This window comes from Lepisosteus oculatus, chromosome 20 (genome assembly GCF_040954835.1).
Source record: "Lepisosteus oculatus isolate fLepOcu1 chromosome 20, fLepOcu1.hap2, whole genome shotgun sequence".
NCBI classification, from domain to species: domain Eukaryota; kingdom Metazoa; phylum Chordata; class Actinopteri; order Semionotiformes; family Lepisosteidae; genus Lepisosteus; species Lepisosteus oculatus.
This window is the reverse complement of record NC_090715.1, coordinates 2,676,889-2,700,204: the sequence shown is the minus strand read 5'-3', so window position 1 is coordinate 2,700,204 and position 23,316 is coordinate 2,676,889. Positions and strand designations below refer to the sequence as shown.

The window sequence follows — 23,316 nt, the reverse complement described above, 5'->3', positions numbered from 1 at the left end:
ACCTGTGGTTGTTGGAGTATGTCCAATGGCTTCCAGCAATTGCTAACATTTTGTTGCTGTTATGAATCTATTACATTCTACATGAGAGTTCATTTCAATTGAAGTACAGCCCCCCCCCCACCCCAAAAAAAGAAAAGAAAAAAGATTTTAGTGTACACTCTGTTCTTTGCGATAATGAATGCTTTGTCAGGGAGAATCCATCAATGGTCACTGGGGGAAGGAAATGTCAAGGAAAGTTATGGTTTGTTGGCTTTTAACCCACGTGGCCCAGCTCTGCAAAGTAATTGAAGTAAGGAAAATGCCATGTTGTTGTACCTCATCTATTTGTATAGCTGTCTGACAGGATGAATAGAAATATTGCTGGAGTAACACAATGTACAACAAGTATGACTGCTTGCCTTGTGCTGAAAATCAGTCCCGAAGAAGAAAAAAAAACATCTCTTATTGCATTCTCCCCGGAGTTAAACTGAGAGGATAACATGGACGTAGCATACTGATTTTCTCCCACTGCCTGGCACTTTCCCTGAAAAGGGAAGATATTTAGCTATGGTGCAGATTTTTTTGTTGGCCCAGGTTGTGGAATAAAGCATAAGATCCCAAAGATTGAAGAATTGACCCTGTTCTGCAAAGGGCGCTTCAAGGAAGAGCTGATAGAAAGACTTGTTATTAATAACCCCGAAAGCTTTTTCCAGGAAAAAAAAAATGGGCAGTGAGGTTATTATTCATCTGCCCTGCTGCGATCAGGTTATGGGGAAAGTGAGTGGCAATAACGTGAGTCTTTTGATGTCTTTAAACAGTAATTTCATTCTGTATGGATCTTAAAGAGATACAGCTCAAGTCCGGAGACTGCTTCTAAATGATGAATGATTCTCTCGGTCACAGGACAGTTTTCTCTTCTTTGACTTTGAGTTGAAAATAGTCCACCGATAAGCTGTCTCCTGTAAAACTACTTCAAGCCTGGACCGTGAGTCTTGTACTGGGAGACATGCTTGCTTCGGCAGCACATATACTAAAATTGGAACGATACAGAGAAGATTAGTATGGCCCCCTGCACAAGAATTACATGCAAATTGGTGAAGCGTTCCATATTCGGGTGGAGCGGTGGCACTGTGGCTAAGGATCTGTGCCTGTGGCTGGAAGGTTGTTGGTTCAAATCCTGTGGCTGGCAGAGGAAGCCTACTCTGTTAGGCCCCTGAGCAAGGCCCTTCACCCCAACTGCTCCAGGGGTGCTTTACAATGGCTGACCCTGTGCTCTGAACCCAAGCTTCTCTCCCTGTCTGTGTGCCTCATGAAGAGCAAGCTGGGGTATGTGAAAAGATGAATTCCTAATGCAAGAAATTGTATATGGCCAATAAAGTGATCTGATCTTATCTCTTACATTACCCCCCAGTTCAAATCCAGAGAGTGAGTCTTGTACACCTCCAGTTCAAGCCTGGACTGTGAGTCTTGTACCGAGTGACATGTATATCCCCAGTTCAAGTCTGGACTGAGAGATATGTACCCCCAGTTCAAGTCATGCACTCACCCCCGTACCAGATTCTTCTAAAAGGAGGGTTTATTCTAACAATTCATAACAGATTCTGAAAGTGTTTTTTTTCTAGTGTATTGAATTAACTTGTTTTCAAATGTATTCCTATATCGTTTGAAAATACAGACCAAAATTAAAAAATAAATAACCCTGGATATACTGAATCATTACATTACTAAATAAATTATATCAGGAATTACAGCAATTGAATTTATGAACTGAAATTGTATGTGCGCACATTTGCGCACCAGATAAAGAATTTGTTTTTAATGGATTCAGGAATCCAGTTGTGTTGAGCAGAACAGAATTATTTAATTCAAGTATTGTGATTAAAAACTGTAATCTTAAATAATTACTCACTGGAATAAAATTAATTCACACTTAACCAAGCGTGAAATGACACTGGCGCATAGCATTGTCTGTGCTGCTGTTATTGTAATGAGAACACAACCGTGTTTAACACCAGTAATCAGCACAGGTATTTTTTACAGATACTTTTAAAGCTGTTTGTTATTGAAGAGGAGTGTCATTTCATAGTATGTGTTTGGGATGAAACAAAGTGATGGCATCAATAAAGTGACTAGTGACTACTAAGCAAAGAAACTGTGATTTAGATTCCAGTGCATTTAAAAACAGGCAGCAGTGTTTAGCATGGTGGTGCAATGGTGCCTCACAGTATAGGGGCCCACCCGTTCAATTCCAGACTTGGGGTGCTATCTGTGTGGAGTCTGTTTGTTCTTCCCATGTTCACATGAGTTTCCTCAAGAGGCTTCAGTTTCCTCTCACAGCCCAGAAACATACTGGTAGGTTAATTGGTTTCCGGGAAAATTGGCCCTAGGCGTGTGAATGTGCGTGTGCGAGTGTGTCCGTGTGTGCCCTTGCCAAGATAATAATAATTTCTCACACTTATACAGTACAGCACTTTTCTGGACACTCCACTCAAAGCGCTTTACAGGTAATGGGGATCCCCTCCACCACCACCACTGTGCAGCCCCACCTGGATGATGCAAAGGCAGCCAGAATGCACCAGAACTCTCACCACACATCAGCTATAAGTGGGGAGGAGAGCAGAGTAATTAAGCCAATTCATAGATGGGGATTATAAGGAGGCCATGATGGGTAAGGACCAGGGGGAAATTTGGCCAGGACGCCGGGGTTACACCCCTACTCTTTTCGAGAAACACCCTGGGATTTTTAATGACCACATTAAAAGGACAGCGGCGGTTTAGAGTATAGTGTCCCCATCACTATACTGGGGGTGAGCGCCCCCTGCTGGCCCCACTAACACCTCTTCCAGCAGCAGCCTTAGTTTTTCCCAGGAGGTCTCCCACCCAGGTACTGACCAGGCTCACACCTGCTGAGCTTCAGTGGGCTGCCAGTTGTGAGTTGCAGAGTGATATGGCTGCTGGAGAGATAGGCTACAGCTCCCCTGTGACTCTGAATCGGAAAAAAAACAGTTAGAAAATGGATGGATGCATTTAAGCACAGGACTTCCAGACGATCACACTAATATGAACACTCTAGAACAAAGCTGAATCCCTGGCATGTTTCAAGAGAGGAACTGCGATTCTGGAATTCATGAAATGCTGGCAGCCTAACATGAGAGATGAACTGATCTGTGCCCGTCCTCTCATCTGAAAACTTTGTTTTGGTGTAGCTTTGCAAATTGCTAGCTTAAAAGGGGATTATTTTGTTTTAAATACTGATGCTCGACGTTCAAATCACAACCTTTAATGATATGTCTTGAGGTAGCAGGTACCAGCAGAATTATATGATACCCAATCTCAGAAATCTGTCAGGTTTAGTGTCAGCATCGTTCAGGCAGTCCTCAGCCTTGTAGGGAAGAGTGTCTTAATGCAGCTCCATTCAATCCTTAAAACAAGAAAACAATATTAATAGCGTAAATCACTCAAGGCATGAAATTGTTTTGATAAACAGGCTGACATAATTCAGCGGTCTCTAACACAGCAGTACATCAGCTAAGCCAACACCAAGTACATGCCTGGCTCTTACACATAGAGCTTCTGCTTTGCTTCTTTTCTCCTGTAGATGTCAAAATGTACAAATCAGCTTAAAATAGAAACCTCCAGCTTGTTACATTCATGTGTTCTTTGTGGAAGATACATAACTTCCATAACTTCCATTTTGTCCTGAAATTTTAAATACTAGCATAATCAGTTAGTGCAAAATGTCATTAGTTAACACCGAACAAGTCTGCAATTAACAGAGCAGTATGCTAACAACAAACAAGTTGCTCCACTGAGCAATGGCAGCAGTTCATGGTTCTGCTGTGCTCCTCTCATCCTGAGTCCAGCCACAGTGAAACCTCTTTAAGTCTCCTCTTCATGCTCATCCACCACACACGCATGCTGTGGTAAAGTTGATTCCCAGTTTGAGAAATGGGAAGTCTCATCTGCAGATGTCCCTTCTTCTATGTGTCCGACCTCTCAATGATTCCTCAAGCTTTTGAGGGTGAGAGCTATGCATATGTTACTGCAATGCACCAGTCCTGAGGACTGGGGTGACCATCTGATGAAACACTCACCCCCTTTTAGCAAATTTCCAGCTCTTATATTCAGGCAGGGATGTCCTTCAACTTAGTGAGCCTGGCCTTTCTTACTTCTGGAAATTAGCTGGACAAAGAGCTGCAAGCAAAGTGAATTCAGAAAGGGCTTAAAGTCACCAATGCTTCATGGGATGACTTCAATGTGGAACTCAAGGGCATCACCATTCATGTCTACATAAATGTTTTGTGGTGCAAGAAAATAACAACAACAACAACAACAACAACACTTCAATAATGTATCAGACAGAAAGTTCCCTCTGCAGGACTCTTTGATACTTCTCCTAGAACAAGAGAGAACATTCCCTAGTGTTTTTTAAATAGGAGGCGTTTAGAGCACTAAAAATGATGGACTTCTCATAGAATGCTAATTAACATTACTGCAAGCCCACATTCGGTTTTTATTTTGAGATACCACTAGAAATATTTTGTTCTTAATGGCTGCTTTTGAAAATAATGCTCTCGACACCCTTTCATAAAAAATATTTATTAATTGGAATATATTATTATTTATCAGATCAATTAATGTCTTAATACAACAACTAACACAACTCAGAGCTTTCCATTAAAGTGTCAAATATGCTTTATGTTAAAAAAAATGACCTGAATTATATCTGGAGAATCTAAGAGTGATCTAAGAGCATATTTAGAGAAAGTATGCAGAGATAGTCAGTCAGCAATAAACGATTGCAGAATAGGGAAATAAAGAAATCAAAATAGAATGAAGAATCACTGAATAACTACTGACCTCTACTGACTCCTGTTGCTTTAATGGTGAGCTGACACAAGAAAAACAAATCACAAGTATAAGGTCTAATTTGCAATAAGAGAGCAGATGTGTAGGTACTGTAACTGTTGTTTCCGTCTGTAAGAGACCAGCTCAGTGTTAATCAAATCTGATATGAAAATCACAAAGTTTTTTCTTTGAAACTGGGCCATGATCTTCGATGCTCGAAGGAAGGTTTTTAAACTTGACATTTCCATCCCGGGAACACTCATTGATCAGATCGGATGCAAATTCTCTTCTCCGGTGGACAGCAGTCAGGTTTCTGCTGATGTATCTTGAAACGCTGAGGTTACGTGCCGTGCAGGGTTCCAGAATTTGCCCCAGTCCGGGGTTTTTGCTTTTCCATTGTTACAGAGAAGCAGGAAGCTGGAAGTGTAGGCATAATTTCCAATCAACTGTCTCAAGTGAGAGGTCCTGAGGTTTCTGGGGTTTCTGGAATGCTCATACTGTGTATCTCTACATGCTGCCCCAACCCCAGTGCTAGCCCCCTCTAACTCTTCCACTATCTAGAACTTCAACCCCAAACCAACTTGAGTACACGACCTGCAGATATTCTGAAAGGGCCTTGTTAATTTTCAGATAGGATGTCTGGAGCACTTTTCTTATAAACATCACAACCTTTCACGTCAGAGTGTGAAACTTTGGGGAGAAGAGGGGAATTCTTACCGATGTATTTAACCTCATTACAAATAACACTTTAAAACATACAGATAGAGCAGAGAGGCATGGAAAAACATCTCACCAAAATACTGTGTCAGAGAAGGTGAGAAATTCAAGGGGCCTCTGTCATCTCATTACAGATTACTGTCTACCCCCTCATCAAAAAGGCTAACACATTCCTGTATTAAGTTTCAGGATCCTATGGGACTGTAGGAATCCATGTTTATGTATAATGTTATCTGAGGAAATGGTTTTAAATCCCCCACAGGATTTTCAGTCTCTGCACTATATTTGTCTAATAGGTTTTCACTTAGGAAAACATTTAAGTTAAAACAGACATTAAAACTGGGATTTATGACAGCAGGCTGACACTCCCCACACTGTACACATTTCCCTTGTTGAGCAATGAGTTTATCAAAATAAAACAACACTGAGGAAGATCTGCCCACAGTCTGAGAATTTTCAACCTGAAGAACAAACGTTTGTCAGAATTAGGATGATTTTCTGTTTTTAAGGAACTCTCCGGGGGAGACAGGGCTAAGACATAGAAATCACGAGTTTTGCCGAGACTGAAGAATGAAGAATGTGTTCAAAGAGAGAGAGAGAAAAGAGGTAGGGGTGGTGAAATTTTCTTTTCCTTCAGATAGAGAAGCCTGCTTTGCTTCATGAAAAGCCTCCTACAATTTCAGATAAAAGGCCATGGAATTGTGCTAGTCCTGTTGTATCCTCTGTTCTCTGCGTGCAAGATGCCCAAGCAGTGGGACACCCTCCTGTCTCGAGCTGATAAGTGTTACTATCTCAATATTGAACAACAGAGTGGGGGCGCAGTGATTTCATTACAGTGAAGCTGCTGTGCATGACAGAGTGAAGCACGGTTATACCTTAGAAGGGTTGCCTTAGAATGGGTACCTATTCACTTTACATTCAATGTAATACAATTCAGTACATTTTATACACACCTACTTCATGTAAGACATTACAGAACAGCAAAGTCATTACAATCAGTTTGCAATGTTTCTCCAAGAAGCTTCCAGTTGTGCACTGAAGTGTAGAATAAACCACAGCTACTGTATGTCTCCCAATTAATTCAGAAAAAGCATTGTACTGTACGTAACAGAACACTACTGACCCAGTGCCGTTTAAAAGGATGAAAACTGACACCGAAAATGATCACAGTTGAAGGAATGAAATGATACCGCTCACACAGCTACCAAATTAGTTTTTAACAAAATATTTTTTGATCAAATCCAATAACGGCATTGTAAACAAGAACTACAGAGCTGCACAGCCTAAACACCAACTCCCAGATTAAGGGTCTTTCATTCGCTCTGAGTGGTGGAAATAAATTCGATCAAATGATCAAGTGCAGCTGTGTGTGTGTGGACTGCCTTGTTCAAGGAGAACAGTTGTTGTCGATTTTTAGTGCGCTTGAAAAAGGAGTGTCAGAGATCACTGAAGCTGAAATAGGAGCCCAGACTTCTGATAAAGCCACACATTCTTAGCAGGTGTGGACAGACAAGTCAATAATAAATATTAAGCCGAAGCAGAGGTTCATACACAACTTTATTTAATGCAAAGAGTGTATGCGTTGACCATCAGTTACAGTTTTTATAATGATCACGACTATTAATCAGCACAAACTTTTTTAATGCATGTTATTATTTCCATTTTTCACCTAAATTTGAAAGGGCTCTTCAATCCAGTATCCTCATAGACATACACAAACATTTTGCTTACTGTTAAAACAGTAACAGTGGCCTGTTAATGACAATTGTGGAGAAGAGGACTTCCTGTTCAGTATAAGAAGCAAAAAATAAAGGCAGGGGCTACAGAGATCTGACCTGATCAGAGCTGGAGAATGTCTGTGATGAAAATCCCAGATATCTATCATGCACAGCCAACTTTTTGGCACATGGCTTTAAACTAAAAACCGCATGAGCTGAGCTGCCAGAAGGTGGCAGTAACACGTTACATGACTGACACAAGATGTTCATTTTGGCTAGAACAGAGAATGTTTACCATAATTCAGTTTCACTGTATAAATAGTAATTAAGCTGTTAGCTAGAAACACTGACTAACAAATTTACAGTGTTCTGCTCCTGGTTCGACATCAAAGCTATCAGAAATCCAACCTTTTCAATACGAAGCACGCAATTAAAATGTAACACTACTGTCTATGTTGCATCCACAGCCATGGAGAGAGAAGAAATTAATGAGCAGAATGTATATAGACCCTGGGTTATTAGTTAGCTGCAGAATTGTCAGTGTGTCTCCTTTTTGCAGTGTTGAACTACATCATCTACAGACACTTACAAATAACTGCAACTGCAGGTGTCATGGGAACGCTGAAAAAACGCCCATCACAGCCGGCAGGCACAGCACCTAGAAGAAGCCCTCAGAAAGGCTCATGCTGGAGAGTCTGTCGCCCACTTCCTAAATCAATATGCATGAAGGGGATGCAACACAACATGCCAGAGACTGGAGTCTTGAAAGAAGCGCTGGAATGATGATGTTTAATATACTGTATTGACAGGTGTATGTAAGTGATCACATAATCTCTTAGTTATGACCTGTGTTCATGTAAGAAATTCTTAGATTACTTGCAGGATTGGAGATTAGGAGGTCAGTGGATGATCCAGGTAGCCAAGTCTCACCTTGCAACCTGCTGAGTACTTATTAGCACTGCAAGGCTAAGCTACTGTTCCTTTAAGTGAACGGTCACCAGCACCCATGTAGCCTCAGTGCGTACAGGTCAGCAGCACATTCTTCAAGAATGGACTGAACAGCTGTCATTTAGTATTGATTTTCCAGCTAGAATGTAATAGACACTCTTGAGAAGCGCACTTGCTTAGCAGTGTTCAGTAATCCAGCTCTATCCCACGACTGCTGTGGAAAAACTGTGTCCAGACTCACCTTCACCAGGTAGCTCGATCCAATTGGGAATCCTGGGTGCATTTCCAGTATGTGACAAGAAGTGCTCCTTTTTTAAATTAAAATTTGAATGTATTCCGTTGTAGCATTTTAGGATAAACACAAGTACAGGCAAAAGCCAGAATAAGAAGCGAAAGTAAGTATTGCCTGCAACATGCTTTTTTTAACTTGCTTTAGCAAAACAGGTAAGAAAATGTTCTGAAGCTCTTGAAGTCCTCTAACTTTACACCACCGGTGTTGAGAAACACCAGGCTGACTTTTTTATATCAAGAGTCTTTAGGAAGCACAGCATAGTTACAGTGCAATGTAACACATGGTAGCTATTCGCTTCTGTAAGTACGTGGATTTAAAAGTTTTGGGGACATCAGTCTTTTCATCCTGGAGATAAACCCTGAAGGACAGAAAGAGAATATGTTCTTGTAAAGACTGCAGCTTCAAAGCATGGAAACTAGGGTGCATATAGCATACTTCCATGTGGTATAAATTAGAATTTAGTTCCAGAGCCTGTTGCAGTTCTATTGCAGTGATTTTCCAGACCTCATTAAAGTAGGTTAGGAAGACTCACTAATGCTTTCTTTCAATGCTAATAACACAAGCTCACTTCACATCACTCAAAGCTTTACTCATTTCATCATGTTATTTAGCCATGTATTATTAATGAAAATAAAAAATAAAAACATTTTTTAAACAGTTAATAAACCTGAGACCTGGACAGATGTGACAGTCTCAATGCTATTACTAATAAATAATACATTTTCAATGGAATGTTAAATGTATAAACACATCCTGCATAAACTGTGTCTAATGACCTGAGAAGGCAATTGCATCTGACTGATATGAAGTTCCTCCAACTCAATTCAAAGAGTTTATAGATCCACATGCATTATACAATAACGATCAGAAGTGACCTTTTTCTGCTTTTTGTGTAATCCTACTTGTATGTACAAATGCTTTCTTACACCCAATTTGAAAGAAGTATGCAATTGGAAAGGATTTTTAACATATCACATTTGGCAAGTGAATTGTCTGTCTCCGATGGCCAGTTTCTTCATTCAAAGGGTGTCCATCTCTCTTTAATACATGAAGTCTGAGCTCAGAGCAGTGTTCACAGTGCTGGACATGTCTAGATGTGATGTGCTAATGAATTATATGCAGTTCTGCTGGGACTCCTGCAGCTGTTATTACTGATGTTACTGCTACCAGAAATTTTACATTTTCAAATGCCTCCGTGATCCGACTTTGCATAATTTATATAATTTCATTCATGGAAATGTGCATCAGTCCTGAAATCTTCATACATTTCACCATCTCTCAACCACGCATTATTATCAACCTAACCACATAAAAATGTTTTGCCTTGTATAATATTGTGTTGTATTAACAGATTTGCATTGTTTCCATCTCCAGAAATACAGCAAACAAAAGAAATAACTCTGCTCTTGTGCCATAATGTTTTATACTGAGTGGATGGAAATTTCGAAATTTGAATAACTTTAATGCTCTATTACTTGTAAACAACAGTGAATGTTGGCTAAAACCATATCATGACATCATCCATGTGCACTTTGTAGCTATCAAATATTGTTGATCATATAATGCAGACAGAACTTTATTTCAGGGAAGGGTAGTGTGGTGTGGTGGCTCTGTGTCTAAGGATCTGAGCCTGTGACTAGAAGGTTCATATCCTGTGGCTTGCAGAGGAATCCTACTCCTATGGGCCCCTGAGCAAGGCCCTTAACCCCAACTGCTCCAGGGGTGTACATATACAGTAAATGGCTGACCCTGCACTCTGACCCCAAGCTTCTCTCCCTGTCTGTGTGTCTCATGGAGAGCAAGCTGGGGTCTGTGAAAAGACAAATCCCTAATACAAGAAATTGTATATGGCCAATAAAGTGATCTTATCTTTATGAATTGATTAAGAATCTCCTTTTATGGCAGTGAAAATGTTCCAATTTCCTCTTCTTTTACAAATTACAGACCTAGAGAAATTCTGATACTCTTGTCCATGTCCAGTAGACTATCTGCCCCACTGCATAGTTAAATTAATTATCCGCCATTATTCAATAATGGTTAATAATAATGGATAATTAATAAGTTGGTGGTACCAAATCTTATTGTGCCCAGACTGGAAGATCCAGTACCGGACTACGTTTCATACCGAGTAAGCAAACATTTCTAAAACAATTTGTTTTAGAACCTTACAAAGATCCATACTAGCACAATCACACAGGAAATCAGTGAAATGAGTGTCCTGTTCATACTCTTTAACCCTTGATGCTGCAGTGCTCTGTTACCTGTGTGACAAATAATACTAGGCTTACGGCCCAGTGTGTGGGTTAGCAGACAGTTTCTGTGCTGGAGCAGCGCTGACTTTCTGCAGAGTTTATGTCACCAATTAGTTTTCTGCTTCCTGACATTCACCCATCAAAGATGAGAAACCACAGCTCGTTTTTTTCCCCCCAACATCAAAGACCATTATTCTTCTGCTCTTTTCAAACCAGCGTCTACCCCCAGGATCTCTGATAATACACCGAGTGAAGATCAGATCTGTGCTACATTGTAATAGGATGGGGAGAAAAGACAACAGAGAAAACACTTATTTGCACCATCGATATGTCAAACTGTTTAATATCTTTTTTCCTTAGTTCCCTGCATTGTTCTTGTATAAATCCTGCAATTCATATCGAGAGTAAATCACAATATTTAAACATAACACAGTATATACTGACTGTGTAACAGAAAGCAATATTTAAAAAAAAAAGTATGGTCCATGTTCATAATGCACAATAATGTTTAAAATAGAAGTTCCGTCCCACTGGGACCACTCACTCTACAGCCCAGAATATCTGCCCTATTGATCTTAGCAAGGTCTGAATGAAAAGACCTCATTCGAGCCCCACTGAACAGAGGAGCAGTAATGCCAGAGACCCATGAATGAGGTTTGTCAAAGGCAAATACAGACAACAGCACTGTAGTTTCACTAAAACAGATTCATATTTGCAATATGAATTACTGGCGAGTCACATATTCTTACATATACGTCTACTCCTGCATAAGGTAAAAGCCTGAATGAAAATCCTGTATCTATTCTCATGAAGAAACGTGCACACACTGTATATTTAAATAGAGCTAATCCAAGTGCACAAAACAACAACCCCGTCCTCCACCCTCAGTGCAGACAGTGGAATGGGAAAATTGGAATCCCTCCTGCCTAAGAAGGAAGAATAGCATTTTCTCACAGAAAAGCTTTTTTCCCTCTTGTGTTGGCTTTTTATTAACCTAACATGGTTCTTTAAAAGGATTTACACACAAAATTAGGTAGTACAGTGTGAGCATTGTACTTCAGAGACGGGAGCCAGAAGCCTGGTCAATACACTCTCCTTCACAAGCCCCGGCCAAATCCCCCAACCTTTGAAGGAAGGATGGCTGGCTAATCAAAGGGAGGATCAGAGGGAGTATCGATCAGCTCCTGTGATAGTCTTCGATTAAAAACTCCCCCTAGTGCACAGGTGCTCCGTCTCTCTCAGCTCTCTCTCATCACTGGTGGAGCTGTGAGCATAAGAACATCAGAAAGGTTATAAATTTGGCCCAGCTGGCCTGGTCTGTGGCAAGCAGTTAAGTGACCAGAGGATCTCCTCCAGCTGTGTCTGCAGACAAGCAAGGGGATCGGCCCCCTTTGGCCACTAAATCTCTTTTTCTTTGATGTCTGTTTTGACGCGCGGACACCTTATTGGTGTGGTCAACTAGCGTTTGAGATAACACAGATTCTGTGACTCAATCTTGGATGTTTCTGCAGAAACAAAATCAACTGTACAGAACGACGGGCCTGACTAGACATCAGGCAACATGGACAGGTTTTTCTATTTCCCTGTATTCTTCATCACTGTCTTGGATACTGCTTTGGTCACTGCGTTTCTCAAAGGTCTTAATTATTTAATTGGTCATGAACAAGCTTAATTAAGAAATCAAAGGAAGAGCTGATATCAGTTGCATCTACCCGTTCGTCATTGTTTACCAGTGACTCTCATACGCAAGATAGGTTCAAAAACATGTGAGCTTCATTTAGCCCCAGAGAGAGCAGCTGCTGTGAATACAGGGCTGAGTGCTCTACTCTGTTGTTGTTATTCAGCACTGTGTAGCGCAGACCAAAACACAAAACCTAGATGCCTGATACTTCACCCATTCTATAGGATTGCAAATATAATTAATGTAGAATAGTTTTAGGTTTAGAACCAGACTTGTGCTAAACTCAAAGCATTTAACTGCAGACATACTAGACATTACAGCAAGATGTTTTGGCCCAGAATAGAGATATCCAGTCTACGTTTCTTCTTTCTAATTTGGACTATGGTCTATGTTGCCAAAACAAATTATGTTGTGTATAACATCTTATATGCTCTTATGATATGAATAGTTCTGGTTATGTAATATCACTTACAGCTGCTTACAATTGCCCATCACTGTTGTTATATCATTTTTCTGAGCCTTAAAGGCAGTTACGTACTGCAGCGCTCGAACAAAGCAATGCCACTTCCCTTGAGCTGGGCTGTGCTGCGATTCATTTTCCACAGGTGCTCCTTTGTTCCCACATGCAGGCCTTCACATTTAATCTCACAAAACAAAACCTGTGAGATTTAATGGTGTAAAATCAATTAGCGGGCAAAAAAAAAAGGAAGGGGGTTCGTTTAAAGGGAGATAAGACTCAGATTCCCGTTCACTAATGGTGCGGGTCACTATTAAAATGTGGTGTGTTACTGTCAGAGAGTGCTAATGGGATGGTGCTCTATTCGTTAAGGAATAGTAAATTGATCAGGAGACAACAAACACCAATTAGGGGACCCACTCATTTGTCCACGTATTCATAAATGCTTGAGTCAACACAAGATCTCTATTATGTTAAGCCAAGCACAACCTACCCTAGGTATTTTTTATTTTGTCATTTGCGTCCATTAAATAGCTCAATTGTGATGCCAGGCACGAAGCTGGATGGTGGGGGGTGCGCGTACTGGAGCTTTGTTTTGTGATGAAAACTTTGCTTAATGCACAAGAATGCCCATGGACTTGTTTTAACGCGGGAACGGCGAAAACAAAGAGCGACGTTTTGGGGTTGATGCACAAGAGAGCCGAAATTAGCATACTGAAGAGCTGCAGAGCAACTCGAAGTTTGCAAAGCTGGAAAAAAAAGGAGCGACTCAGGAAAATAATTAAACTCGCTGCTTCCCTGCAATTAAGTTGGCTCTCAATAATTTTGGATCCAGAAACCCTGACAGGAGTTGAATTAGCACTCTCTGAAGGGGCAGGAGGAGGGAGCAGCCAGGAACGATGTTGAAGTGCCTGGCCTTCAACCTCTGCACCTGTCTGCCAGTTTAGTGAGACTGGGATAATCTGCACCAATGAATAAAACATTCGGGCAGGTATTTTCACAGCTACGCAGAAGATTATAGGATTATAGATTATAATTATAGATTATAGGGAGATTTTGCGCTTTGTGTAAATGCAACCATTTGCCATATTAGATATCACATACATTAGATTTTAATATATCTTTCAATGCAATCAAACATGTTCATATTTAAATGTACAATTCGTACACTAGATGTTGATGTGTCACTGTGTTCTTGTAATGGAAGCCTCTGCGTTTTGTTTACTAGAATTTTCTTTTTTCGCCACTGCTGCTCTAGGAAAACTTGGAAACTTCCTAATTACTTACCGAACTGCTTCTCGCTTTCTGTTCTTTAATAAGCCAATCCTCAAGTTACTCAACTGGAGCCTTAATTACTCATTTATACAGGACTCAGAGATCATATTGAGAGGGATTTCAATGACAACCTTGTAGTTCATAAAGAGTAATTAGCCCTATCTGACTTGGCTAATTAAGGAGAAGATTGATGACAACAAAACATAAGATTATAATAAAGTTAAGGATTGGTGTTAAAAAGTTTGACCTCTAGATTGTTATCATTTGCACTGCATACATATCACCACTGTCCCTTGCCTGTGTTCTGTTTGAATAACTCATATCATTAGATTATCGTTTATTAAGTACTCAAGATCAGGCAAGAGTTCAGCAGCAGTGTGAAGGGGTGGTCAGGGTTTAAACTCACAGGTGGAATTGTGTTGTTCTATGATGAAGCAAGCCAGTTCATGCAGATTACTCTGGTAAGGCCCTTACCGCACAGAGGGATATCCATCAGGTTGTAAAAAGAGACGTTCCTTTCAATTCATTTATTGAAGATTGTAGAAAAACACTGCAGTTCAATTTTAGTTCAACAGATTAATAGGTACTGAAACGATGATCAAATATTTTTTCTGTGTACAGTAACAGTAACAGCGCTCCAGAACTTTAAAACCAAAACTATCCATTTGCAAATGCTAATAGTTTGAACAAGTGGGATAGGGAGTTAAGGTGAAGTAAACCAAATTTACTTCATAATTCATTCATTACTGGCAATAATACAATGTGATACTGCTTTAGTTTCCAGTGGTGACAGTGCTGCACAAATATTGAACTACACAGAGTAAACTTCACAGATCATATTGCTTATGATTGCCAAATTGTGATACTTGTTACTAAAAATAAGTAAACAAGTTATGCATAAAAACAAAAAGGTATAGCTCAGCACTATTTATTTCGCTATCTTCAGTATTTGGAAAAGTCTCTGATTTTTGTAGGAAGTTCATGATATGTGATTTTGAATAATTCACACTTTAATACACAAAAGTGTGGACATCCAAACAGAATACATCCAAATGCATCCCAGAGGTTCCAGATGTCCCTAGAAACAAACAGACTCATGTGACAACTCTGGAGGATTTCAGAGAAAACAAATAAGTAGTGTCTCCTGTTGGCAAGATCTCCAAATTGCATTACACTTTGGTTTGGTCTTGCGAATAAATAAATGTGAATAAGACAATTACAGTGCAGGAATTGTAAGCAAAGTCCAGTTGTTTATTTACTGGTTATACCTTCTTCGGTGTCATTACAAAGGTCAGTTTTTACTCCCTGTTTATCAATAATCCCTATATGGATTTTATTATGCATTTTGCAGCTTTATTTCATTCCAAAAATATATTTTTTATTTCTGAAAGACTACCCCAGTGGTCAGAAGGTACATTTCCATGACTTATTAAACACTCAAAATGAAACAGAGATTTGTCAGCTTCTGTCTATTTCTTGTGCTTCCCATATGCTACAATCAGAAATGCAAAAGATTAATGACCAAAACAATATTCAAATTGTTAAAATTTTGCACAAATCTGGAGAAGACCTGCACTTCCTTTTTGTATCTTAAATAATGTTTTTGCATTTCAATAATCAGATTAAATGTGTTTAATATTGATTGTACATTTCTCAAAGGCAGTCCCCTTATTGCTGCTGAATTCAACAGAATGCATGGACAGAATGCTGACAGGAATATTAAGTATGGGAGCCTGGCAATATGGAATATCAATGAGTTTATTTTACACTGCAGAGCTCCAGATACTGACGCAAAGACTTCTCCCTTTGTAATAAATCATTCTGTTTCAGACAGCCCTGTACTCTTAGGGCATTGTTTAATACTATCTGCAATAGAAAAACAAAATTGGTTTACATTGCAAAAAGGTAGTGTGTTTGGGCTGGATGATGTGTAGATGAAAGATAGAATAGAGTTGGCTTATTGCTGATAATGAACTTGCAGATAGGGGAATGTTGCAATGCTGCTGTCAAAAAAGCCCAAGAGAAATTCATACAGAGCAGTAAAGGTAGGAGAGTTACATTTTCTGGTTATGGCATTCTTGTTCTTCGAGACTTCTTTCAATAGAGGCAATAAAAGGATGCAATTTACCGATGTGAGTTATACAGGAGACAAGTCAACAGAAGGGAAATAAACATGGGGTTTGGATTGCAAAAACCTTAGAATTTCCTCCACCACACATGAAGCCATTGGCAATACAGATAAGCCCAGGGACAATGGGTGTATTTCTGAGCGATATGTGATTTGTACTGATATAAGTGTTGGGCCTTTAGCATAGCCACTTATGTGTCCTATATCAGCTTCAATAACCTTGTCAAAAATCAGAGAACATGACCCTGTGATAGGGCATACCAATATCCTGGATAAAATAATCTCAGTGGCCTTGCAATATCTCCGTGTACCTCTTTGTGTCTTGAATGTGTCCCTTTGAAATAACCCTTGACATCAACATACACACAAATCTATAATGCAGACAACCAGTACATCTACCACCACTGAAGCAGTTTATACCAAACTGGAAATAATCCAATTTAGGCAGATTCTAAATTTGGGCCCCTTTACTAATAAGTCAAGCACAGATGTAGTTGAGATAAAAACCAAAATATCACTTAGCTCTCAATGGATTAAAACATGTGGTGAATGCCTGACATTTATATTGGGGATGCTGTGCTTTTAAGGTATTAAGAATCTCTTTCATTGCTTTTGTAATATTTTACAGTATAAGCTACTTTTAAAAACAAATGGTATGGTTTGATTCTTTTCCCCATATTAGTGATTCAAGTCTAATGTCTGCTGCTTTCAGTCAGCTCATTTATGAAGCAGAGATATTGTTATTTGTCTTGTCCTGCTTATCTGTTGAACACAAGGTCTTCACGCACTTTTATCCTGCTGGCTCAATAACATTGGAGTTGACAGATTAAAAGTGTATTGTTCTACAGTATATATATATGTCTACAAGAAAATCATCTTTCAAAAAAATAAAAACCAATATCATTTAGATTTACACAGCAGAAGTACTGATGTGACTCCTTAGATGTAAGATACTGTGTGTGCGCCTTACAATTCTATTACATTTGGCATCGTCATTTAAAAAAAAACGAGATGGGGAATTTAAAGAAATCATTTTTTATTCGAATTTTTCCCAGTGAGACAGTTTTGCAGCAGTACATTTGAGCCCTGAATTTTATTGCAATTTCTTAGGCTAAATAAGTTCCCTGAATTGCTTTTAATTACATCAAAGGTTCACAGCAATGATTATGAGATAATAAAAAGCAATCTAATAAGCAAGGAATAATAATCTAATAAGTAAACATTTTCTTCTACTAGTAATTAAAAAGGTTCTGGCAGGGGCCAGTCCCTATCTGCCCCTTCTGTTCCTCGTTGATGATGGGTCAAGATAAAATAAATTGGACATCAAAGGAAAAAAAAATGGTTTAACTGCTGTCATTCTTGTCATGTCCTCTGCGATGTGGTCACTGATTTAATCAGGATATAAAAGAAACCAGAGCTTGCGCAGGCATCTTCTGGATTTTCAGGGACTGGTATCATACTCTTTTTAAAGATATAATTACACATTTATTATTTATGCATATGGTTAGGTAAATGCATTTGTGAAGTCTTAAAGAAAAAGATAGCAGGGGGGTGGCACACAATTACAAATACACTCAAAGAGGTGGTGGAAAATACTCTGTTCTATCGATATTTGTACAGTTTGTACAGCTATGCTTTTGTTGACAGAACAGTTCCTCACTCTCAGTCCAAAAGTACTGCCTGTTACCGAAATGCCAGGAGTATTAGGAAAGAAATGAAAGATATAGAAGCTACTGCATTAGCAGGTGATTATGATGGACCTGGAATCACAGCAAATAGAGAGTGATGGTGATGAATACAACATCAACGGACAAACAGGCGTTCCAGAGGGACAGGAAAGATGGAAGATGAGACAAGAGAGCGTTTGAGCACAGGCATCAAACTTAGATGAGTCCGGGGGCTCGTTAAGTGGAATAAATAGCTTGATAAAGCAATAAATAAAAAGAAAAAATAAGAAGGAGAAAGAAAGTACTTTATAAACTGGTCAAAAAAACAACCAGTTGAAGAAAGGAGTATAAAGAACGACAAGCACAGGTAAAAAGGACAGTAATTAATTACATTAATTACCATTTTATTTAAGATAAAAAGGAATATTGCAATGGAAGGAAAAATTGATAGAATATTTAAGTACTACTACAACGAAAGAACAGCAAAGGCAAAAGTAAAGTGTCACAGAGCTAAGAATGGTACAGTACACCTTAAGATGGAAGTTAAACTGTTGAATTGGTAAATGAATATTTCACACAGGTGGTAACAACTAAATAATTGAACAACATGCCTCAGGAGGAGTAAAGACAGAGTTCTTAGTTCTCGCATATTAGCATAGAAGAGGCAGAGGTACCACAGGTGCTAGTAGTTCTAAAGTTAAACACATCTCCGTGACCTGGTGAGATTCTGTCAGTTGTCCTTAAGGAAATGGGATGTTATTCACAGGCCATCAGCAAAATTCTCCCTGCTGTCACTCAAGAGATGTGTCATGTCTATAGACTGGAAAAGCAAGTTAACAAAATAAAACCAAATATTTATAAATTTGCATTACATGTAAAGTGATGACAATCATAATTATAACTAAACTGGAGTGCCATGTACAGTACAGTATATGGCAATAATATTATTGGGGATAGTTTATATGGATTTACAGGAGATAGGTCTTAGGTTTTACTGACTTTTTAGATTTCCTTGAAATACAACTGTAATGGGATGTAGATCACATGATGTAGTGTATTGAGATTCTTATAAGGAGAAAGTTCCATCTAAAAGAATAAGTCTCTAATAGCAAACAGGAGGTAACTCATCTTTAGATAAGAGGTAAATGCTCAGACAGGGGTGACGTAGTTTAGTGGAGTACCACAGAGATCTGTATTAGGACACTGCATTTCCAAATGAATATTGCAGATCTAATTCGGAATATACTGTAGAAGTAAATGAATCAAATTCAGAGATAATACCAAAACGAAAGGATTAGAAAACACCGTAGAAGCTGCTAGACAGACACATGAAATATACAGAGACAATTCAAAATTAGCAAACACCTGGAAGATGACAATTAAGGCAGAGAGGTGCAGAGTGTGACACGCAGGTAGCAGAAACATTAACTATAAATATAAGATGTGACGTACTGAGCTTGAAGCAGCTTAATATAAAAAATACTTAGAAGTCTATGTTGACACATCATTTACATTTTCTAAGCAATGTGGAAAATAAATAATAAAAGCAGGCTCAGTGTTAGGATATACACTTAAAATAACATCCTTTGATTTGAACTCTACATTATTTAAAATGTACAATGCACTAGTAAGGCTTCATTCAGAATATTGTGATACAAAAAATATATTGGTGCTCTAAAATAAGTTCATACAAGTGCACCCATACACATTACTGTACTTAAATGAATGTCCCGCACTGATGGGTTGAACGAATTGAGCCTTTTTAAACTTGAACTGAGACCCTGAGGGCACCTGAATCCCGTATTTAAAATCCTCAAAGGTACTGACAAGGTCATCCAAGAGGACGTCTTCACAGCAAACAGCACAGAATAAACAAAATAAACACAATCCGAAGGATACAAATAGATATTGTCCTAAGTGCATTTAAAACTGAAAACAGCATTACAGGAGGTGCAGGAGTCTGGGATAAGGTGCCCAGCCATGTTGTTAAAGCCGATACCCTGGATTATTTCAAGGAATGACTGAATTAAATCCTTGGATCAATTAGCTACTGACTACAAGGCAAAATAGCTTCCTTAAGTTTGTAATCTCTCTTTCTCATGTTCTTATTACCCCCTCGATAACCATATTTAAATATATCAAAGGCTAAAATAAAGAATATTGAACAGTAGCTGTCTGAAGATCACGGTAGGAAGGCATTTTAACATTCAAAAAGCTGGTTACTTTTTGAACTTCAGCACTCAATTTAATATGTTTCTCCAGCTTTGCTCGGCAATCACACTCAACAAATGAACCTAAGCTTTTTTCATTAACTTGGGTTGTAGATTTAAAATGTCAAAGCATGTTGTTTTAGGCCCATCTGAATTGCTTGGCTTCAAAGAGGATTTACACTACACAATACTGAGGTTTATAGGGACTAAAGCTATTGTGAATAAAGAGTGGCCTAACACTGGCTGTATCAACTTCAAAAACATGCACGTGATTCATCTTCAAATGCAGATAGTAGATGTAAGAAGCTAGATCTCAGGGTCTGGCTGGATGTCTGTGATGTGTTTAGGGCAGAGAAATATTTCCAGTGACACATGAAAAGCCTAGTCTCCTTTTTGTAATTAAAAGATTAAATGCAAACGCAACTGAGCCAAGGCTCCTGGGAGACATGTTCTGTTTTTTTATTTCTTAGAAATTGTTAATTTTCAACTAATCAGTTAGCTGAAGTATGTGTGTGGTGGGAGGCCGAACAGGTAGTGTGGGAAACAACAAAGTCATACTTTTTGAGCCATTAAAATTACATTCTTATAGATCAAGGGCCACTACATCTGGTCCTGGAGAGTCACAGTACCATGAAAGTAATTAATAGTAATATTAATTTCAGGTTTCTAATGATTGGGAATATCTGTAGGTTATTGAGGAATTAACCAGGTAATCTGTCTAATTAAGAGAATCTGTTCCTTGCTCCTTGAGGGCTGAAGGGTGCTCGTATATTTGTCCCAAGTTATCTCTAAATTAATTTAATTTAATGAATCACCTGCTTAATTGCTCCCACTGATATTGTTCCATGTCTTTAGAAACCGGCAGTTGGACTGGGTGTGGAGTCCTGTTGCAGATGAGACTGAGGGCAATTGTCACACGAGGATGTGACTGGAGTGACAGCAGGCCTGACGTTAGGGATTCTAGAAGCACTTCCTGTTTTCAGGTAGGTCATGGCTCACCTGTTTTAGGTAATAGGTTAATTGTTTGGAAGGTGGAGTTTTCTCATGGGTTTGTTTTGTCTCTAAAATACCACAGGTAATCTAGATATGAGATGGTTAGGACAGGTTTGGGGACTCAGAAGTGGTGGAAACAGTCTTGGGTCCTTGTTTATTTTATTTCACCTGAAATCAACCCAGTAACTATCCTGGACTGTCATTTTCCTTCTGGCATCGAGTGACTAAAGCTCTATCAACAGAAGAGACCTTCTGTGACATACAATAAACAAAGAAATGCAGGTTGTTCTGAGGTACTCTTCTGTTTCTCTCTGTATAACCCCTATTTCTCACATTTTAGCTAGATTATTTTAGTTACGGAATGTAACAGTTAAAAGGCAACCTGAAACACGCTGAAGAGTTGAGATCAGTCAAGCAGTTTGAAATAATCCTGTTATTAAGTTAATTAAGGGTTCAGTTGTGTAACTGAGAGCTTGGGTGGAACAAAGATCAGCAGGCATAGGGTCTCCAGGAGGAGGATGGAGAACTAGACCAGCAGTTAATATAACCTTTTGCTTATTCCATACAAATGTTTAGAGAAAAGTACAGCAATAGCTCTTAGAGAAACCTCTTAATTTAGTCTGCAATAAAACCAAAGAGCTTAAAGCAACTAAATTCTTTTCAGACCATTAATCATCCAATTTTAATGGATATCAAATATTTATTGCATTAGAATGTACAACTTGTATTACTATGGCTTTCTTCAAATCGATCAAGTAGGCAAAAATCCATAATTAAAACTGCGGCAGCAGGCCAAGTCATTAACATTTTTGTTGTTTTTTTTTTAAAAAAAAGGAAAAAATGAAATATAAGCGCTGTCTTTGATGTCTGGGCCATTATCGGCAAGCAAAAAGAATGTAGTCACACTAAAAAGGACTGCTTAATGATTTAGGAGTTATCAAAGTATGTAGTCTCTTGCATACAGCTGAATGGAGGGGGGAAAAACTAATGCTGTTAATAATAAATAAGCAGTTCTTAACATGCTTTGAATTCTGGAGCAGCCAGTGTTCAGTGTTGATAGTGTTTGAACCCTGGCGAAATAGATTTTGCTAACTGGGGAGCCGGGTGGCTCAACCAGTAAAAACGCTCGTCTGAGAGCAGGATCGTCACAGGAGCCGGTCCTGACTTGCGTGAAATGTGTAATAAAGACCCCATGTGGACAGTATAATCCGGAAGTGGCTGGAGAAGGTGTCACGTAGCCTTTCAGGACCCCATGCAGACAGCACAATCCGGAAGGGGGTGAACAGGCGGAAGCGAGGCTGGTAGACGAACAGGGCGGCGTGACAAGGGTGCTCGGGGGTCCAGGCAAACAAGTCCGAAGGGTGTTCGTAGGGAAATCCGAGGGGAGGCAAATGTCCAAAGCCGGGTGATCAATCCAAGACAAAGACAAACAAAGTTAAAAGCCGGAACGGGATCCGGCAAAGGGTCGGGGGAATAAAAGGGTAATGGGGCCAGACGCTCTGTGCCCCGGACACAGATGGTCAGGACGCCGGGGAAAAGGCTTGCCTTCGGACAACCTGGAAAATAGGCAAGCCTCGTGGCATCCATCTTCCAAAGCTGAGCCCGGAATAGTGGGTGCGCCTGGCTTTTAAAGGGGAGACTGGAACAGGAGGCAGGTGCAGGAGATCAGGTCAAATGCGAAAGAGCCGGAGTGCCCTTAAGGGGGAGGGATTTGAATCGTGTCAGAAGGAGAAAAGGGAAAACACGGCGAGGATCACGACGGGATGACAGACAGGGGGGCGGTGGTGGCAGTGATCTGGTGCTCAGGGGGGGCGTAGTGATCTAGTCCAGAGGGAAGTCCAAAAGGGGAATCGGGGCGCGGTCCAATGTTCAGGTACCGGGAGATCCACCCAGATGAAGACAGGGAAAAGGGATCCAGGAACATGGAAAATAAAAACCAAAACGGAGTAAGGTGCTCCGAGCCCCGGACATAGGTGGCCAGGACGCCTGGGGAAGAGGCCTTGCCCTTGGGCTTCTCCTGAACCCCTGAACCCCTGAACCCGGTTGATAGGCAGGCCTTCAGACGTCTGTCTTCCAAAGCTGAGCCTTGAATAGCGGAGATGCCAGGCTTAAATAATAAAAAGGGTTAGAAGACACAGGTGTAGGAACTTA

The 23,316-nt window shown here is 39.7% G+C and overlaps 1 non-coding gene across 1 annotated transcript; it reads left to right on the top strand.

The window, feature by feature from the left end:
* The first annotated feature begins 985 nt into the window (after positions 1-985).
* LOC138224389 (U6 spliceosomal RNA) lies at positions 986-1,093 on the top strand. Its single transcript, XR_011182870.1, has one exon. It is a non-coding gene; the product is annotated as a U6 spliceosomal RNA (small nuclear RNA).
* Positions 1,094-23,316: the final 22,223 nt, after the last annotated feature.